Source organism: Watersipora subatra, chromosome 11 (assembly GCF_963576615.1).
Source record: "Watersipora subatra chromosome 11, tzWatSuba1.1, whole genome shotgun sequence".
Taxonomy (NCBI): domain Eukaryota; kingdom Metazoa; phylum Bryozoa; class Gymnolaemata; order Cheilostomatida; family Watersiporidae; genus Watersipora; species Watersipora subatra.
In genome coordinates, this window is record NC_088718.1 from 5,419,415 (window position 1) to 5,440,590 (window position 21,176).

Genomic DNA, 21,176 nt, shown 5'->3' on the forward strand with positions numbered 1-21,176 from the left:
CTCCAGAATACTTTCAAAGAGCAATGGAAAAAATATTGGATAGTTTCAATGGCGCTATCTGTTTAATGAATGACATATTAGTGTTTGGTTTTGATCCATCACAGCATTGGGCGAGACTTCGCAAAGTTTTGGAAAAAATAGAAAGCTCTGGGATGACCTTGTGAAAGGAAAAATGTGAATGCGGTTTAACGGAAGTGAAATTTCTTGAACATGTGGTTAGTGGCAATACTATCAAGCCAGGTTCTGGTAAGATAGAAGCTATAGTTAACATGTTACTCCTTTCAAACAAAACCGAAGCGAGGCGTTTCACTGGTATGGTTAATTACCTAATGAAGTTTAGCAGTAAACTAGCTGAACTTTGCACTCCTATTTATGAAGTTTCAGGCTCTAAGTCTGAATGGTATTGGAGGCTTGACCAACAACAGGCTTTTGAAGACGTTAAAAAAGAAATGTCTAAAAAACCAGTTCTATGTACGTTTAATCTAAGAGCTAAACATCGGGTGTCTGCGGATGCCAGTAAAAACGCTCTTGGTGCCGTTTTATTGCAACTAGCTGGTGAAAACATATGACAACCAGTTGAGTATGCATCACGGAAAATTTCAGAAGCGTAAACTCGGTATGCTATGGTTTAAAAAGAAGCCTTAGCAATTACATGGGCATGTGAAAAGTTTGACTACTACTTAGTAGGACGGAAATTTGAAATAGAGTCAGATCACAAACCTTTGATCTCGATTCTAGGTGAAAAAGATCTTTCCTGCTTGCCAGCGAGAGTACAACGGTTTAAGTGAAGGCTGATGCGGTATGATATGGCTATTTTTTTCATATAGCAGGTAAGGATATGTATTTAGCTGATTCTTTGAGTTGCCCTAACAGCGATACATGTGGTGAGACTAAGTCTAAGAGTGACTTTATAGAATCTTATTTGTACAACATAGTCTTTTCCAACACACATACAGATGTGAGGGAGGAGGCTGTGGTCAGCTCTATGGCTAATGACGAGTGTGGTAGACTGTGTATAGAATATTTGATAAAGGGATGGCCAGATAAACATGGCTGTTTACAAGGTGAAATGTCTAAGTTATACACAGCTAGAAATAGCTTGTGTGTATATGGAGGCATGTTGTTGTATAATTCTAGGATATATATACCAAAGTCTTTAAGACCTAAATGCCTAGAGTTATGCCATGAGGGACAACAAGGTGTCACTAAATGTCATAAGAGAGCCCAACGCCACTTTTGGTGGCCGGTTTGTTCTGGTGATATTGAAGATTTCATAAGTAAATGTAATGTGTGTATTGTGCATTGGCAAATAAAACATCAGCCTATGCATGAGTCAACGTTACCTTCCAGACCATGGGAGGTTATCGGTTCAGATTTGCTTGTTCTAGAGAACAGTGTGTTCATAGTGGCAGTTGACTATTACTCCAAGTGGATAGAGGCGTTACCCGTGGTCTCACAAACACCAGGAGCAATAATTACTGTTATGAGAGAATTGTTTTCTCGGTTTGGCATACCTAACATAGTTAGGTCAGATAACGGAAGGTGCTTTGATAGCAAGAAATTTAGGAAGTTTGCTGAGGATCAAAGGTTTAGTTTAATTACTAGCAGTCCTAGATACCCTAGTTCTCATGGTATGGCAGAAAGCGCTGTAAAAATTGTCAAGTCTTTATGGAAAAAAACTACTGACAAATATGCACCGTTAATGGCTTATCGTACTACCCCATTACCATCGGGGCTCACACCTAGTGAACTTATGTTTGGTAGAGCAGTAAGGTCTAAATTGGGCATATGAAAGTGTCATTGATTATGGTCAGTTTGAGGAATTAGAGAATTCTCGCATAAAGAATTTAAAACGTGAATGGGACAAGAAATATAGAGTTTCTTCATTAAGTAGACTGAGCCCAGGTCAGACGGTCTTTGTTAAGGCACCTACGGACTCAGGGTCAAAAGGTGTTGTACTGAGAGAAGATAGATAACTCTCCAGATAGTTATTGGATGCGGGTCAGACAAAGTGAGATCCGTAGAAATAGAAAACACCTCTTTGTGCTTCACCCTGAAGGGGAGAGTATGGAGAGTGATGATATGGAAGACCTACCAACTTTAGTTAAAGAGTCGGTAGGACAAAGTATGAATGTGACACCTCCCCCAGATATGAGGGAGGATGACACTACAGCTGGCTCAAGCAGTCAGAATGTGAGTGATAGTATTGTGGTTACGAGGAGTGGTAGAAGAGTGATATGCAGTCGTAATCCTGACTACGTTTATTAACATTTAACTTGTACATTATGTTTTCAGATACTTTACTGAGTTATATATATCAGTGCTGATGTATGTTGCTTCTGGTGGAGGAGGACCCGGAGACGGGGATTGGCCTGGTGACAGGAAAGGAGCGAACAGACACCTTGCTAAGACTACCGGCCAAGCCGCTAAGGAGGCTGCGCAAAAACCTAAAGGGAAGGTCAGACAGGTCTGCGGCAAGGAATAAATATATGAATGACACATATTTATTGCATTTGTTTTTACTGGTTACAGGATGTTTATGTGGTCCCACTCGCCGAAGCAGCTTTGTCGGTGTGGAAGCTGCCATAAATGGGACAGAGAGACTTGAATGTGTGCTGCATAAACCATGTTTTGTTTGAGTTTGTTGCAGTAGATGAATTTGTCTTATTGTATCAGCTAAAACTATGTGAGTGGCCACGACTTGATGAAAATTTTTAATAAAAACTTTATGCCGAGATGAAAATATTTTTGCTTGTAAAAATTATATAATAAAATAATATTGTTGAAGATAATGCAAAACTTGATTTGCAGAATATTGTAGTGAATTGGATACGGTATATGGATGTCCGCAGAACTGGAGAATGTGAGTTCAAATCCAGTTTGCAGCAGATTTCTCATCCTTAAAACTCTATCCTTATGTATATTCTTTTCAAAGACGCAGCTTGCTTATTTTACTTACGACATTGTTGTATAGGGAGAGTTATACCAACTGGAGTTACGTCATTTTCGATAGTTCCAAACAAACTCGCTTTGCTATATAAAGTTCTGTTGAAAATTAAGGTATCGAATCAGAATTACGACTTATACACAGTCGAAATTACCATTTTCTTAGCCTTTTTATATACCGCAAAGATAGTCAGATTTTTCTGATTTTTTTCATGTATAACACGAGCATCTTATATGTGGTTAGTTAGATTTACACTAGGCTAAAGTCAAAGTTCCATTCATCTGACAGCGTGGTGTTATTTCGATATTTGTGTCAACACATTTCCCCTTTATTTTTTATAAATTTAAATTTAATTGTGATTTAAACAGCATCTTCATCACAATGGTTAATTGTTGGGCTGTGGGATGCTCAGGCAGATCGGAGTTAGGTCTACAGGTTTTTCAATTCCCAAAAGATCCTGAAAGAAGGAATGCATGGATTGTTAAAGTGGGCAGGTAAGATTCACGTTGTTTTTAGTGTTTGCAATTGTATAGATTTAGATATTACTATAAGTTTAATATTGAACTGATTAGTAGGAAAGCTAAGGATAGTTGTAGACTATTTTTATAGCCGTGTCAGGCCTATGTGAACGGAGTCATTTTTTATTATTTTATTTATTTAAACAGTGTCAATGTAAAAATTACAGGTTGGATTCTAGAAGTAGCAAAAGGAATCCAAAACTTTTGCAGCCAACTGCTTCTTCTAAACTTTGTAAGGTTAGTCAAAATATTATTTAGAATTATCTTGTTATACGTATATACGTACATGTATATCGGTTTTTAAACCATATTGGTATTCTTATTGTCATTGTAATTATTGCTGCTAGTTGTTAGAATACATTTTACAATTATAATAAATGCTATTTATAAGTTTAGTTGTTTGTATAGTATCACTATTGTTTTTGTCATGTTTTATTATTATTACCAAAGTTTTCTTATCTGTTGTATTGCTTTGCATTTGTGTTATTATTGAAGTTGATAAAATAGCATATAGTATGTTGCATTCATTAAGAGATAACTGGTTAAAAGTATTGGAAAAAGTTGTTTAGGCATCTAAGAATAAGTTGAATAGTAATAGTAGTAGCCCTATTAGTAGGCCTAATAGTATTAGTAGTATTCATATTACTGTTTCCTTTGCTTACCTCTCCTCTTTTTTGTTTACTTATAGAGAGATTTTGAAGAAAAGTGTTTTACACTGACTAAAATGGAAAAACGTCGACTGACAAGTGATGCCATTCCTACTCTGTTTGCTCACAGGCCACCACCTGTCTCTGAAAGAAAAACTGCTTTAAAAAGTACTACAATCACAAGCCGCAGCTCTTCTGCATTCCCCACAACAAGCCAAAATATGGGTGAGGAAATTTTTGTCATTAATTTCTATACAATTCAATTTCTTGTTTATTGCTTATGATATATCAAACTGTGCAACAGATTTTTGCAAAAGTAATTTTATATTACAATCAGTTTCAGTTATTAATTTAAATGTATATTTTAACAGGTGACTACAAAGAGGTATGGGAACAAAATTGCTGTGTGATTAACAGTTGTGTTCTTTATATATGTAGCTTTCTTACACACTCCAACTTTCCTAACTGATACTCACTTCTATAACATTTTTCCTATTAACGGTACAGCAATTGTCTTATCAGTTGTTGTGGCCAGTAGAACTTAGGGGCTCAGGTATAAGTGATATGTATGATTTCAATATCTGTCCAACATACACGCATTTACTAATGAATTCAATCCCTCATCGCCAATGATAATAAATTGCTTGCTGCACAATTTCAATTCACTCAGGCAAATGTTTCTCACATTCTATTCATATTGATTTGCAAGTTTATGCGCTGTCCAGAGAGTAGCAGTGCTCCCCATTTGCTGATGCTTAAATCTTAAAAGTGACTATAATTGTCATTATTTTAATATGGTATATTTGGATTTTTAGAAATTGATTCACCGAATGTCTTGGAATCAGAACTAGTGACAAGTAAGCCTACAGCTTTGATCACATACGAAATCGAGATCATAGAACGAATGTTACGGAAGAAGCTTAAGAAAGTATGTTATTAGTGAAAAATATCGAAAACTATCATTTGATATAGATTATTTTTAAAAATATAAGCTGATTTACGCTATTATGCATTGAAGTAAAAGCAGTTCAGACTCATAGTGGTATAGAACAGTTTTATACGAGTAATTTTGAGGAAATTTAAGTTCTCTGAAACCCTAACATGTATATGCATGTATATGCTTGTTGAGAATTGTGATCTATTTCGCTTTGATAACATGCAAATCTATAATGTTGCTATTAATTATTTTAATACCAACTTGCGTAGTCGATTACTTGTAAGGGTCAGTAATGGTAATCAAGAACATTTTCAACAATGTAGCCACTCGTTTATTTTTTACAGATCCAACAAGAATATAGGGCTACCTTAGAAAAACTCCAAACCCATGAAATAGCTCTCAAAAAGTTGTTTAACAGGGATCAACTTGTTGTTCTTTAGATACATTCCACTAGAGGATTGCAATGGCAACTCGATACAATAAAGAAAGGGCTGAAGTTGCGGTTTACTTGTGGGTCCACAGGTTACAATCATCTTCTGGATTCAGGAATGCCTCTTCCGTCTGTTAGGACACTGCAAAGACGACTGCAAACTATCTACTTTGAGCCAAAAGTTCTCACGACCGTTTTTCAATACATGAAGGAAAAGGTGAGCTTGTGTAATTAAGAGTTATGTTTATTTTCAATTTTATGTTTCTCATTTGTTTTGTTAATCGCTCTTTTTATATTCTGATGTCTTTGCGGATTATACTGCATTTACAAGCTTCTTTGATTTAGGCTGCGAGTATGAATGAGAGGGGTCGACAGTGTTGCCTTGTGTTGGATGAGATGGAGATTACTGAAGCCCTTGAGTATGATGCTAGCAACAGCTCCGTAATAGGAGAAGTGACGTTACCTTGCCATAGTGGCCTTGCTAGTCATGGTTTAGTGGTTATGCTTGGAGGTTGGGGACGTTAATTTCTTGTTTATTTCATTTATTACTTTCCTCTTTGTGTCTGCAGTTTTACCACTAATATTACATGTACTTCGAATCCAAGTGTTGGCTGTATCTTTGCAGGAATTACTGAAAGATGGAAACAAGTTGTCGCATTCCATCTCACTGGTAAATCTATTTCCGGGGACAGTCTAGCTTCTCTTATTATTGATGTCATAACACATGCAAGCGGTATTGGTCTGAAAGTTGTTGCTGTTACTTCAGACATGGGGTCAAGCAACCAAGCGATGTGGAAGACGTTTGGTATAGAAAGCAAAAGGGACTCACTAGTGAGCTGTATTCCACATCCTGTGTCTGGTGATAATGTACTTCATTTCTTAGCTGACATTCCTCACGTTATTAAAAATTTAAGAAATGCGTTTGCCACTCATAAAGTTTTTACAATAGCTGACGATATTTGTAGAAAACATAATCTTCATTGTAACTGCATTAAACTCGCCCATGTTTTAGATCTTCTTGAATTCCAGTCTGGTAAAGACTTAAAATCAGCACCCAATCTGTCTGATAAAACTGTCTCGTCTACAGGACACTTCAGCAAGATGAATGTGGCGAATGCCATGCATCTCTTTAGTAAGTCTGTTAGTGCTGCTCTGAGGTACCTCGTTAGCAAGGAAGGTAGATCTGAGGAGTATTTGACAACGGCTTGGTTTATTGATGCAGTCGATCATTGGTTTGATTTGATGTCCTCTCGACATTCGGTAATGGCTTTATCTAAACACAAACTTGACGCTTATGCTGATGCTCGTTCATTTCTTGATGATTTTATACAAATAGTTCAGTCAATGCGGATAGGATTCAAGTATGCATGGAAGCCAGTGCAGGCTGGTATTCAACTATCTACACGATCCATACTCAACATTTGTGATGACATGCTTGACAACATGGAGTTCTTACTCACCTCCAGGTTGACACAAGACTGTATCGAGAACCTTTTCAGCTCGGTAAGATGTAAAAGTCCTGTGCCAACAGCTAGAGAATTTAAATATGCTCTAAAACTGATCACTGTGGCACAGTATCTCAAACCGACCAAAGCTTCTAACTATGTAGAAGATGAGCGAGAGTTCTTCGGAGATTTATTGCCATCTATCATATAAGTACCAACTGCCGAGCCTTTGCTCATAGATGTACCTCTGGCTTCACGTGAGGAAATCAGCGCAGCAGAAGAAGAGTCGTTATACTATCTTGCTGGCTATTGTCTACAGAGTTTGCTAAAGTTGAAGCAAGTATGTGAAGGTTGTTGCACCAGCCTATCTAACACATCTGGTGTTCCGCACTGTAGGTCTGGTTTTCTGCAATTTAAAAACTTTAAAGAGGGTGCTTTGTGTAAAGTTTCTGGTGACACATTTGCTCTGTTCAAAAAGTGGGAGTCTGTCGTGAGAAGCTTTGAACCTCATCTTAAGTACAACCATATAGGTACTTTGATAGCTTCTAAATGCATGGAGAATATTGGTATGCCATGTGAGCTGCCCACTTGTCATCCTATATTGCAGAAGCTAGTGAGAAAGTTTGTGAATGTTAGACTTCATATTTTATGTAAAAACATACCTCCACCTCACAGTCAGTGCAGTTTGGTAGCAAAAGCATGGCCATACGAACATTAGCTCAGAATATTCATCATTAAGTGTTGTTGAAATTTGATGCTTTCTCCATTTTTACTGTATTCATTCTTGTTGGCTAGTATTATATTTATATATGTTATAAACATGTGTAAGTCGGCCATTGCACACAAAATACTACGTTGGCGTACCTTACTATATAGTACTAGTACAGCTTAGCTTCTTTGACTTGTTTATTCGGAGTTAAAAAATTTTATTGGAACATTACTATGAAAAATTTTCTATGTAGTATAATATGCCCTCTTAGTATTCAGTTTTTATTATGGAAAGTTGTTGAATTTTTATGTTGTACCTCATACTTCTTGCGCGTATAGTTGAAATCATTGTCCGTAATAAATTTGTGGTTGTCCATTAATTTGCATAAAAAAGCCTGTTTATAAGTTTTATGAACAAAAAAATTGGCAAGTGATGGTATTATAAATATAATTATCATTGTGAATACATTTAATTGTTTGTTTGGTCGCCCAAAGTTGTGAAATTGCAAGTAAACACAATTTAGCTAAGACATTCTAGTGCAGATAATAGGAGGTATTTACTATGAAGTAGCAGAAAACCTGTAAATATGGAGTTGTCACTTTTACAACTGCTATGTGAGTTAGAGCAAAACCTGAGCTTTCTTGTGGTATACTTGATAGTGCTCTAAGGTTACCCAAAGTACTTTTATTAACTGATAAACAAAGACCATTGTAACTCTATATAAAAGTAGGCGTGGCCGATGTTTGTTTGGAACTTTCGATGCGTTTGTATAGGCTCCGTTGATGGCGTAACTCTCCCTATACGACACTGACTTACGGTAGTAAGAAACTAGTTTTTGGTGGGGGCAATGATATACAGCCCAACCCCAAGATAGGCGACGGGCATAATGTGGGCGGGGCTTTTGAGAAGCTGTATATCGTTACTGTGGGTAGCGACGGAACTGTGCCGATACAAAGACCTTATTCTACATAGTTTGCTTGACAGAATTACCACAGACCGGTAGAATTGGTAGTCGGTACTCAAATGTTTACACAGCATTTGGAAAAAGTGAGTAAGACAAATTTTCAATTTTCGTTATTTGAGGCCTTTGAAACAATCATAATAATGTATCTGTAGCTGGATTTAAAATTTTATTCTAGCCAACATGAGCAAATACAAAATAAAATGTATGCCAATAGAGCCGCGTAGAACTAGACTTATATCGCAAATAGCCGATGTGAATACGAGATATATTGACAGATATCTATATCATGCGTGACATCATTTTGGGCAAGTCTGGGCATGTGTTTTGGCCTGAGCGTTTTTACCGCGATCAGATTTTTTCGATTTTAATCTTCAAATATCTTGGCAATGTGATTGGCTAACACAACAAACAACATATCAACTGATAGAGAAAAAAAATGCTTTCTTTTTAAGATCAACTCAAATTTGACGAAACCACATCTTTAGGACAAAAATATGTAGACGCACATGTGGTCGTTACTATATGCTTCACAACTCGGCGCATCATGTAAATCGTAGTTTCGCTATTCCGACAAGCCAGGAGCAGACAACTTAGGTAAAAACGTTGAACTATGCCTACATGTACAGTACATACTATCTTACAGCCTCTAAGAGGGTAACATGAGTCACATGACAGTAATTGAGTGTTGTACTCTACTGTCCATTATGGTGAACCAATTCAAGGACATACATGTAATTTTCTTAAAATTTTTTACACTAATAACATGCCTTGTTTTTATTGCAAAACTGTATATCTGTGTGCATATTGTGTTGTCTGTCATACTAGTATTGTCTATGGATTGTACAAGTGTTGTCATGTGTATTAGTGTTCTCGAATTTTCCTTCTTTGTTCATTCATTGATAATAGTCAACGAGAATACAAGTTGAAGCAATATGAACTGATCTCCTTAACTAAACACGGTTGCCCAAACAGAAAATTCAAGAATTCTGAAACTTTTACTACCTTATTGCAAAAATTTTGCTAGCAATGCCATTAGGTTTTATAGTGACACTAAATATTTCTTTAGTTTCGGCAACACACTGTGATGAGAATATTGTTCAGTTTGTATTGCTAAAAACAAGAAAAATGCAAATAGCTTTACCACCTACTGAGCTCGAAGTAGGAAGCATACCAGGCAAGACGAGTCTTTCCATTATCTTAAATTATTATGCCAATATAAGTGCTATACGAACACAGCTTGTAGTAAATTGAATGTATTATATATTATATAATGAAATATAACAATGAAACAGTAAAATAACAAGCATAATAATGAAGTGAACAATATAGTAAGAAACTGTCATAATAATGACAGTGCTGTAATGTTGAAGTATGCCAGTATTGTCACACAATGTGACTGTCACTGTTTTCCTGATGCACGCACATGATTTGCAAATTTGAGCCAAGTATAGTATAGTAAGAAACAAGGTAACATAATTATAATATTTTGCCTCAACATAGAGTAAAGGTATTCATGTAGAATCAGATGTTATATTCACTGAAAGGTTTGCATTCGTGATCCTTGCCAGATTGAGCTTATTGGTCTCTGCAAGTAAGAAAACACAGACATTAAAATGTCTGATGATATCACATAGCATTCCTTCACAACTCACAATGAACACAGGAATTAGAACACAGGTCAATAACTTTAAAGAAGACAACGAAAAAATTCAACATTTCAGAAGAAAACCTACTCCAGCCTAGATAGTCTAGATCCGAATATTTAAATTATTTACATGCAAGTGCACATGTAGGGTTAATATTCACATGTATGTGAGTGTGTCATAACGTGATTTATAAGTAATTCGATGTGTAACATTGCTCTTGTACATAGATCCTTACAAAATTTCACAGTTCTTTGTTCATAATGTTTTGGTTCTTCAATGTCAGTCCATCCGTATAAGTACAAAGACTAAATGTATTTGGTGTCCAAAGACAATGGAATTATGGTTAGGATTGCGGTGGGCTTACATATGAAATCATTGAGTTAGCATAAATACTGATAGATGATGCATTATCTGTCAACCGACCATAAAACCTCTATTTGAATGCCATGGCACTCTATTTTTCACCTTTTCCCCTATAATGGCGTTTTATTAGAGGTGACATTCAAATAGGGATTTTATGGTATATATATTGATTAGCTCAAAGCTGTGTAGTAGAATACATTCATATATGAAAAAGTTATAAATATCTAGCAAAGCTCAGTTGAACGGGCCTTTTTTGTAACTACAGTATTATCTTTTGATAATAATACCACGACCAAACACGAGCGAAGCAATTGGTTTGGGAGATTTATGATAAATGCACATGTGCACACAACTCCCAAAAAATTATCTGTTAACGGCCGTCACCAAACCCTTGTAACGAAATCCTATCAACAAATTTAACAATTTTACAGTCAAGTCGTTTAAGTATAATAATGATACAAAACACATATAAACCTATTTAAATATATTACCAAGCCTTTGAAAGGTTACCGCAAATTCCTAAAACTAACCCATCTGACCAGATTATACATAAATAGACAGATTTATTTGGCCGAAAATCGTTATTAAAACTTGCTAAGCCTCACTTTTATCAAAGTTAAAACCGGAAATTAAAACGCCGAGCGATTGAGAATAGAACGATTAAGTCGTGCGCATTTCACGAAAAAAATAACGTGCACGTTTCACCACTCTATAGCACTGTCGAATTGCCGAAGGTTTCTGTAATTAAGTTAGGAGTACTGAGATCGTTTCATTTTTGCCGATTTAAAAGTAAATGACATTTTAGACAATTTTGAGTTCTTTGGTATTCTAACTGATGTCCAACGCAGTGTAAGTAAAGAAAATGACGATGATATTTTTTCTAATGGTTCTTATGAGATTATTACAATAACTAATTATAAGTTTGGATGACTACAAAACAATGACTACGTAGCACAGAATTTCTAAAAATCTATATAAATATCACAACTTCGTGATATTGTTAGCTATGACGTGTTGAAATGTAAACAAAATTGTGCATTGGTTTTATATTATTACTATGTTAATAATATTGGTTATTCTAATAAAATCAGTGCACTTTACTTCTAATATTGGCCAATACTGCATTTCTCCTATTGCAGGGGAGAGATATAAACATATAATCTTTTCCTTTCATTATTGCTATTTGTTGTATATAATAACACTCACACCCAGTACATTACAGCTACCATTGCAGTTATCCTATTGCACTGCAGTGCCATTTGACTGCTAATATTGCATTTCTCAACCACCAGTACCCTTTCTTTTGTTTCCAATAAAATAAAATACAGGTCGTGGGCTGTATGACAGTGGAATTTTTAGTGTTATGATTGTATCATTATATACATGTATACAAGTACTCTAGCAGTCCAGTGTAGCGTGAGAGATCATCAGGTGGCAATAAATTACAAAGCATAAGTATATTCATGGTCAATAGTGCTAGTTATTAACCCCTAGCAAGGCTTTAACTGAGTATCTTAAAGGTTGACTTGCAACAAAATTCACATTACAGTCATTACTCATACCATCCATCAATTGCGTCACTAAGGCAAGCATCATAGACAATAGCCGTAGACAAAATAATCATAGACATAAATAACCATAGACATAAATCTATGAGGCAGCATTATAATTGGCCTGTCTTGACAAACTTTTGTTTTTTCCGGAGTTGTTCCCCCGTCGAGCGGGCGAGCAACACAACAGTGTTGTATTGCTCGCCCGCTTGACGGGAGAACAACTCCGCAAAACAACAGTTTGTTAAGACAGGCTACATTATAATAGGCCTATAAATTAGTAGACAACAGTCATAAATCACCTGAGAGAGCATAATGACAGCTGATTCGTCTACAGAATATTTTACTTGTAGTACGAAACATATCTACAATCTATATTAATAGATTAATTAATATTGAGCTATTAATATAGATATATTAATAGCTCAATTCCTCATTGCGTGTCTGATAATAGTAATACAATACTAGTTAATAATAATGTAATTCATAGACTCGAACTGCAGTTCTATCTTTACATATAAATTTCAGTGTTTGTCTTTTTGTTAAATCCTGTTTCCAGTCATAGCAATTAAAATCTAGCAAAAAAATCTGTACAGCACTGGATTTGAACTCGGGAGCACCAAATCTAGAGTTTGGGCCAACCAGACGTATTTAGTAAAGAGGCAAGAAAAATTTTCTATACAGATTGAGGCAAGACTGAAACCCTACCATGCTTGCCCAGAAGGCTAGGACAACTTTGGACCCCGAACTAATCCATTAAGCTACACGGAAGACAACAGATTCATTGGGTAAATAGTCATTACATTGGTTAAGATACTCATGTTTAAAACGCTAGCTAGGGATTAATCACTAGCACTGTTGACGTTAGTCATAACAATTCTTAATTAATATAGTTAATAGTATTAACTATACTTATAGTTATACTATTAACTATACTTATAGTTATACTATTAACTATACTTATAGTTATACTATTACCTATACTTATAGTTATATTATTAACTATACTTATAGTTATACTTTTAACTATAGTATAGTTAATAGGTCTATGAAGGCTATATATACGGAGTGACCAGATCACGAGATTCTCCCACTTGACATACAGGTAAGTGACCAGTAAGAATAAAACAAAGTCCATAGAACTTAGGAAGCAAAAACATTTGGTTTCAGTCATAAGTGATCTCTAAGGATATTAAAACTTTTTAATTTCAAATTGAAAAATGTTAAACTTCAATAACAGATCAAATTTTATAATGATGAACATGAAAGCATTCATCAGTGAAAAATAACATAAAGTATTCATTTAAAAAACAAATCAAAATTAAGTATTTTCACTTTATAGTTAGCATCTAAAAAACAAAAGAAAATTAACATTTTAAACTGTCAAGTTTTGAAAAAGAAAAGTATAACAGTTTGATCCAGTTACAGTAAAATTTAAAATAAGTTATTTGAATCAAATTCTTGTTAACTTTGAGCACAAACTGATACTAAAATTCAGTTGATACTATAGACAAGCTGAACCAGTTGCTTTGTAACTGTGTGATTGAGAGATGGACAGCATTCGCTGCAGTCGTATACATGGTTACTCACACTATATACACATGAACTTACATAACATCAGCATACGTCTGTGACTTACTGCAATGAGACAGAAAGTAAGAGCAAGTAATCTTTTTCTGAAGTTTTAATAAAACAACGCCTTACATTCTAAAGCATTGATATAATGAATGTTCACACGTCCAAGTTTCTAGAAAATCTGATACTCGTATTGATCGATATACGTACTACGATGATCGTACTACTTGTATTGATCATCGTACTGGCTGATTGCTACAAATTGATCAATTTTATAATATTGCTCGTTAGTTCGTCACTTACTAGCTAACCAAAAGTAGTGAAACAGATCACATCTAAATTATTTTATTTGCATGTGATTTTGTACAACAAGAATCTCTCAATATTCATCAGTTCAGCCTTTGTTGCAGCTTCAGTAGCTTACTTTGTATGACAAAAAATTCAAATTGAAGAAAATAAATAAATAAAAATCAAATAACTAAAATACATAAATCTCTCATATTTACAAACATGTGACTTCCTTCTCACAACTATCCCAGTTAATCACAAGCATGAATATTCAGTCCATACCGCTGCATATGAACATTCTCTGGCTTAAAATACTAGAATTCAAGTTGAAATATAAACTGAAAGTCAAATAAGAAAACTTCAATTGATGCTCTTAGGCAACACAAAGCACTCCACCACTAATCTGCTGCGCTGATGATAGAGATGCTGTTACCTGTATTACAGGCATCCCGTATTTATAAAATTATATTCATATAAAATTAAAATAAATAATAAATGAAAACTTATTTATAAAATTCATGCAATAAATGCAATAAGTTTAAAAAGCAATTAAAGTGTTTTGGTGTACAAATTATAGCGCATATTTTAAAAATCAGATTTTATTTCATGGATTTTCACTTATCCCGGAGGCGCAGATCTCGATTAACGGCCAAAAACAGGGGTCCACCATGTATGCCGAAACCCTACATTTAGCTTACCTCACATATCTCAATACATGCACAAATATAAAGCAACAAACCATAACTCTTGCTAAAAGTTGCACAGCCTTGAGAGGGAAATGGTTGGCTACACACATGTACATGTATTGGCATGTACACACATTATAACTAAAGAAAATAGTAGAAAATCTTCACTATAATCTTTACTATAATAGGAGCCAAGTCTGTCTGTTCGTCTATCCGAAGCAAAGTTAAAAGCGTTAGGAAAAAAAGATTGACTCGCACCGGAATTGAACTTCCATATTCCGTTTGCATCCAGACGCGCGACCAACTGCACCACTCTATCACCTCACTGTATCACGGAATAATTATGCATATAGTTAGTACACACGGCAATCCTTTATGGTGCACCTTTATGGCGCACTACCATTTCCTATAATGAGGGCTGTGATGTCTAAAGCCATGGTTGGATGTTAAGAGGAAAAAAATGGCACTGTACAGGATTTGAACTCCAACACTCAGCTTTGCAACTAGACACACAACCATCTGCACTACTCAACTACCATGCTACACATTGGAATACTAGTGTAAATACTGAGGATCTCTTACACTGCAAGGGTACTAGTTATATATAAACTAACAAACATTTTAATAAATAACCACTATTAGCAAGCAGCTGTCCTCAGTCTTGAGTTAAGTTTAATAAAGTGTACGTGTTTACATTTGTAAAGCTCTCCTACTCACTAGTGATCAATGTTTGTAATATCATGTGATGATCATGTGATCAACAGGTAGTCATATTGTATACATACGGAATGCCTGTGATACAGGTAGCAGCTCCCCTCTCATCAGCACAGCATATCAGTGGTGGAGTGCATTGTGTTGATGAGCTGCAGAATGGTCCAGGAGTTCCTACTGGCTCGCCTCGTCTAGGGCACCGAACTGGGTCTTGGTAGGGTCTCTCAACTGTAGTAAGTAATTGGCAGATCATCAAATGTTTTGCATATCCAATACATATCTTATTTGGTAAATGCATATCTATATGCAGTAAATCACCCCAACGTCAAACATGGCTATTTCAAACGCATCATTATCTTGAAGCAAAGATCAAGCCATTATAATGTGGCAAGACTATTTTTAACTAAGAATGGTTATTATACCTTTGAACTCACACATAAATCTCATGTGAAAGAATAATGCGTTATTGTTGCTATCACTATGAAGTGGTCTATTCTACCATGAGATAAAAATAATAAGTAGAAATAATTATGATTAATTGAGCGACTGTCATGGATTAGCAAACCAATGTTAGACATGATCATTGAATCATTGACTTGTGTTATGATGTCATCATGTGTCAGTTTCTTTATTATAGCAGCGAAAGCTAGAAACAATGAGTAAAAGTGGAACAGCTAAAAAAATATTAGCAAAGAAAGAACAATGAGCAGTAAAAAATGACATAGCCTTATAACCATAGCTCTAAGCTAATAGATTATAAGAAAAAATGTTGATAAAAAATGCAAAAACTGCAAATCAAATAAATTCTTGCGATTACTTCAAGTTCATCAGATATTGGTCAGAAGCAATTGAGATATATAAATACATGTACATAAGATTGTACAATATATATGAATATATATTTATTCATATATGACATGTGTAATTCATCTATGTATACAAATATCAGTGTTTGCTTGTTTTTTGTTGGTCTTTTTGCTTGTTTTTTGTTTTTATCTCTGTGTCCAATTATATTAATTAAAATCTAGGTCAACCTTGGAACCTCCAGATGTAGAGGCGGCTAGCTTAACCATTAGACTAGGTCGCCAACTGACGATAGCAGTTTATAATAGGCAAGATATTCATGACATCGGTTAAAATACTCATGCCTAAAGCACTTGGGGTAACTAACTAGCACAGTTGATCATTGCCATCATTATGCGTAATGTAATGGTTATTAACCTGACTTTAAAAACCCAATGATTATTAAGCTGTCTGCAAACGGCAAATTGTTTTACTAACTAGCGTAGAGGTAAGTTACTCAAATTCAGTGAGTAATTATTTTATTACCCGTGCAACGCCGGGAATTCAGCTAGTCTTTACTATAATAAGAGCCGAGTCTGTCTGTCCAAAGTCATGTTAAGAGTGTTACAAAAAGAGATTGTCCCATATGGGAACCGAACCCAGATGTTAAAAAATTGCATAGGAATCAAACTAGGATATTTAGATTCAGAGCCAAATGCGCTGCCACTGCACACATCTAAAAATCACCTTTTCACATCTAAAGATCATCTTTCCACATCTAAAAATCACCTTTCTACATCTAAAAATCACCTTTCCACATCTAAAAATCACCTTTCCACATCTAAAAATCACCTTTCCACATTTAAAAATCACCTTTCCACATCAGATATGACATGAAATCTGATTTTGTTCAATAACTTGTTGACACCATGTGTTACATTTAAATTATGTAATGAGATTTATATAGTCTAAGTTTTATGTAAATTAACTGATACAGTTTGTACTTCTTTTAATAGTTTATCCCAGTTTAAACCCATGATAATTTTTACTGAAACATTTCCCAATCAACGGATAAAACGTTTACTATAGCCACATGCATCTTGATAAAAATTGAGTGTATATTCAATACGTACCACACTTTTCAACTGGACAACCTTCCCTAGTCCTGAAGCCATACGGACACTCAATGTTTGGGATATCTGGGCACCCAGCTAAACAGAACATACTAAATAAAAATCTGAGCATAATCCACTAGATATTTTGAAGACATAAATTTATGCATAATTTTACAGTCTCCCAGCGGCTCTAACATCATAAAACTAATATAGCATTAGTTCTTACCAGTTTCGAATTATCTACCATACATAGACATGTTAAACGAAACTTGACAAAGCAATGATAGAACAACTGCTGTAAAGATGGAATGTGCAGCATAAAGTGGGAGCATGTATGTGATATGAAGTGCATTTTAATAAACCTATTAATAATGTCTGATGTTAGTGAATTATACAACTTTTGCTGAGATTCACAAAGTGTAAAGCTGAGGAATTACGTAGTACCATGAGTCTAAAAAGATTCTATGAAAAATAAAGTCTATGAAAAATTCAACTATTAAAATGTATCATTTTATGATTTCTAATACTGTCAAATACTGATTTGTATGAATGAAATGAGTATATGTTAGTACTGACATATACTAAAATATTCTTCAGGATTGCTTAAATCATTGCTGTCATGAGTCAGCCAATGGCTGTCTCATAAATCTGATCATCTGCATAAAAACACGCTACCAAAACCATGTTTAGAAGCAAAAAAATTATTTTGTTTTACGCTACAAAGAGACTTGCCAATAATGAAATGAGTGCATTTTCTGGAACAAACAAATAGTTAATTTCAAAAATTTTCAATTTGTTAACTGAAAGAGGTATTCAATAACTACTGGTACTTAGCCTGTCTTGATAAACTGTTGTTTTTGCGGAGTTGTCCCCGGCGAGGGCGGCGATCAAAACAACAGCTTGTCACAATACGCACTGCACCTGATGCATCAGCTGCACTGAAAGGGAGTTGTTCTCTTCCGACTATGCGGCTTGGCTGCGATGTTATGCCGGTTGCTCCATTGGTAATCATAACGGATTTCGCGCAAAAGGTTATGTAAAAAAAAAAGATATTAACGTTTAATCGGAGACCAGTCTCTGCGGTAAACTTTAGTAGAACTTAAGAATCAAATAAATTAAAAATCAAATCAATATGAACAAATAAAACTGACTGATACAAAAGTAGAAATAAAACTGACTGAGCGCACAAATCACAACATGTTTATTTGCTGTTGTTGCCTAAGTTCTTAAGTTCTACTAAAGTTTATCGCATGGTCTCTGGTTAAACGTTTTTATCTTATTTTTTATACATAAATTTTTGCGCGAAATCTGTTATGATTACCAATGGAGCAACCGACATAACATCGCAGCCAAGCCGCATAGACGGAACAGAACAACTCCCTTTCCGTGCAGCTGATGCATCAGGTGCAGTGCGTATATTGTGACAAGCTGTTGTTTTGCTCCCCGCATTCGCCGAGGGACAACTTTGCAAAAACAACAGTTTGTCAAGACAGGCTAACTGGTATTACATGATTCAACATGCATATCATCTACAGGTAACCTTGTGTACTTCTGCTAGACTTTTGGTGAAGTATACACTGTTCTAATTACTGTTCTAGAATGTTCTTTACAAGTAAACCTTTAGCAGACAAACACAAAAACTGCATCACAGTAATATAAACATCATCATCACAAAAAAAGAGATGGCACTTACCACAATTGCAGGACTGATCTGTGCAGCCACATGAATCAACCCGGTAGCCGTTAGGGCAGGAGTACATGGTCTGACCAATTAAGTTGAAGAGGCCACATTCGACTATAGGGCATAATGGACATGGCGGGGAAGGTGGAGGAGGAGGAGGTGGAGTGGTTACTACAAGTATGTTAGATTGATACATAACACAACGAGAACATGATAGTAACAATGAGCACATTATAAGGGCCATATGAACACCTTATAAGCAACCTTAGATTAGCATCCTTGACCTCAACTCATCTTCCATATTAAAAATCTACAATTTACCTAAGCAAGGCTATTCTGAGGGTTCAGACTAACAAGGGCTAACAAGTGCTCAATATTGATAACGCAGGACCATAAGGTTCTGAGCCTTGCATGCAGAGCTGACATGCACAACTACACAATAGTGAGATCAAGTCACATCTGCCATGACTAATGATTTGGTTCACATGGTTTTTTTTAACCTAGCTCCTGTCTTACACATATACATATTGGAAGGCACCAAATCACCTCTTCCACGGATGCCACATGAAGTTAGATATATGAAATAATAGCAGGACTTAATTTTTATAGAGAGAAGCCAATGCAACTAGTCTTCCTTAAAGGTTGACTTGCATCAAAATTTACATGACATTTAATTGGTATCGAAAGGTTCACCATGTTTTACTCTGCTGTGTAGTAGGTGCCAAATTAATATTTAATTTTAAATATTAATTTGATCATTTAAATTAATATTAATTTAATATGTGGAAATGTGATTATAAGCTCTTCAAAGCTCAAAACGAACAGTTAATCGCAGCCATCATGAAAACGATCGTAGGTTGGAATCCCTCTCAAAACGGCTCAAATGTGACGTAGTTGAACACGATGGCTTCTGTTTACACTTTCATGCAACCTCATTCGTTGAAATATTTTCACAAATGTACTTCATGCATTCAATAAAATGATATTTGTGTCACAAATATCATCTTTTGAGTTATCTAAAATATTTTTAAGGCCATTATCTATCTTAAAAAAGAAAAATAATTGATTTAACGAATTTTCATTTAAGACTTCATTTAACCATCTAGACATTTGCACGGTGTCCATTTGCACGGTGTCCATCTGCACAGTGTCCAGCAGATATTTCTCTATGTATTTCAAACCTGCCATCCATTGATAACAGGCATAAACTCCATACTTCTTTACAGAGTTATTACAGCAGCTTATTGTATATTTACTTACCACATTGACTAATCGGGCAGCCATTGCTGTCAACCATGAAACCATTTGGGCAGTTCAAGCTCTTATTGAACAGCGGGCACCCCTCTACAACGTAAGTAGCAGCGGCATTCAGTAACAAGTGCTACACAATGTATATGGCATTTTATTCAAACTTATCTCAGATTGAGCAAATTATTTTGTGGAGCGTCAAATTTATTTTACTAGCTGGACTTTCAAAGTTGAGGAATTACGTAGTACCATGAGACTAAAAAAATTCTATGAAAAATAAAGTCTATGAAAAATTTAATTATTAAAATGTATCATTTTATGATTTCGAATACTGACAAATACTGATTGTATGAATGAAATGAGTATATGTTAGTACTGACATATACTAAAATATTCTTTAGGATCGCCTAAATCATTGCTGTCATGAGTCAGCCAACGGCTGTCTCATAAATCTGATCATTTCCATAAAAACACATTACCAAAACCATGTTTTGAAGCAAAAAAATTCTTTGTTTTACGCTACAAAGAGACTTGCCAATAATGAAATTAGTGCATTTTCTGGACCAAACAAGAAGTTAATTTCAAAATTTTCAACTTGTTAACTGAAAGAGGTATTCAATAACTACTGGTATTTAGCCTGTCTTGACAAACTGTTGTTTTTGCGGAGTTGTCCCTCGGCGAGCACGGCGAGCAAAACAACAGCTTGTCACAAGACGCACTGCATCTGATGCATCAGCTGCACTGAAAGGGAGTTGCTCTCTTCCGTCTATGCAGCTTGACTGCGATGTTATGCCGGTCGCTTCATTAGTAATCATAACGATAAACCATAAACCATAACTTGGCCCAAAAATTAATGTATAAAAAATAAGATAAAAACGTTTAACCAGAGACCAGTCTCTGCGATAAACTTTAGTAGAACTTAAGAATCAAATA

At 35.3% G+C, this 21,176-nt stretch overlaps 1 protein-coding gene and 1 long non-coding RNA gene across 2 annotated transcripts in view; one reads left to right on the plus strand and one right to left on the minus strand.

The window, feature by feature from the left end:
* LOC137408574 (EKC/KEOPS complex subunit Lage3-like) overlaps positions 1-21,176 on the plus strand; it is a 296,168-nt gene that overhangs the window by 14,788 nt on the left and 260,204 nt on the right. The gene's annotated exons all lie outside the window — the stretch shown is intronic.
* On the minus strand, positions 9,841-15,639 carry LOC137408865 (uncharacterized). The gene is made up of 2 exons (XR_010980154.1): positions 15,491-15,639; positions 9,841-10,182 (listed from the first exon to the last, which is right to left on the minus strand). It is a non-coding gene; the product is annotated as an uncharacterized lncRNA (long non-coding RNA).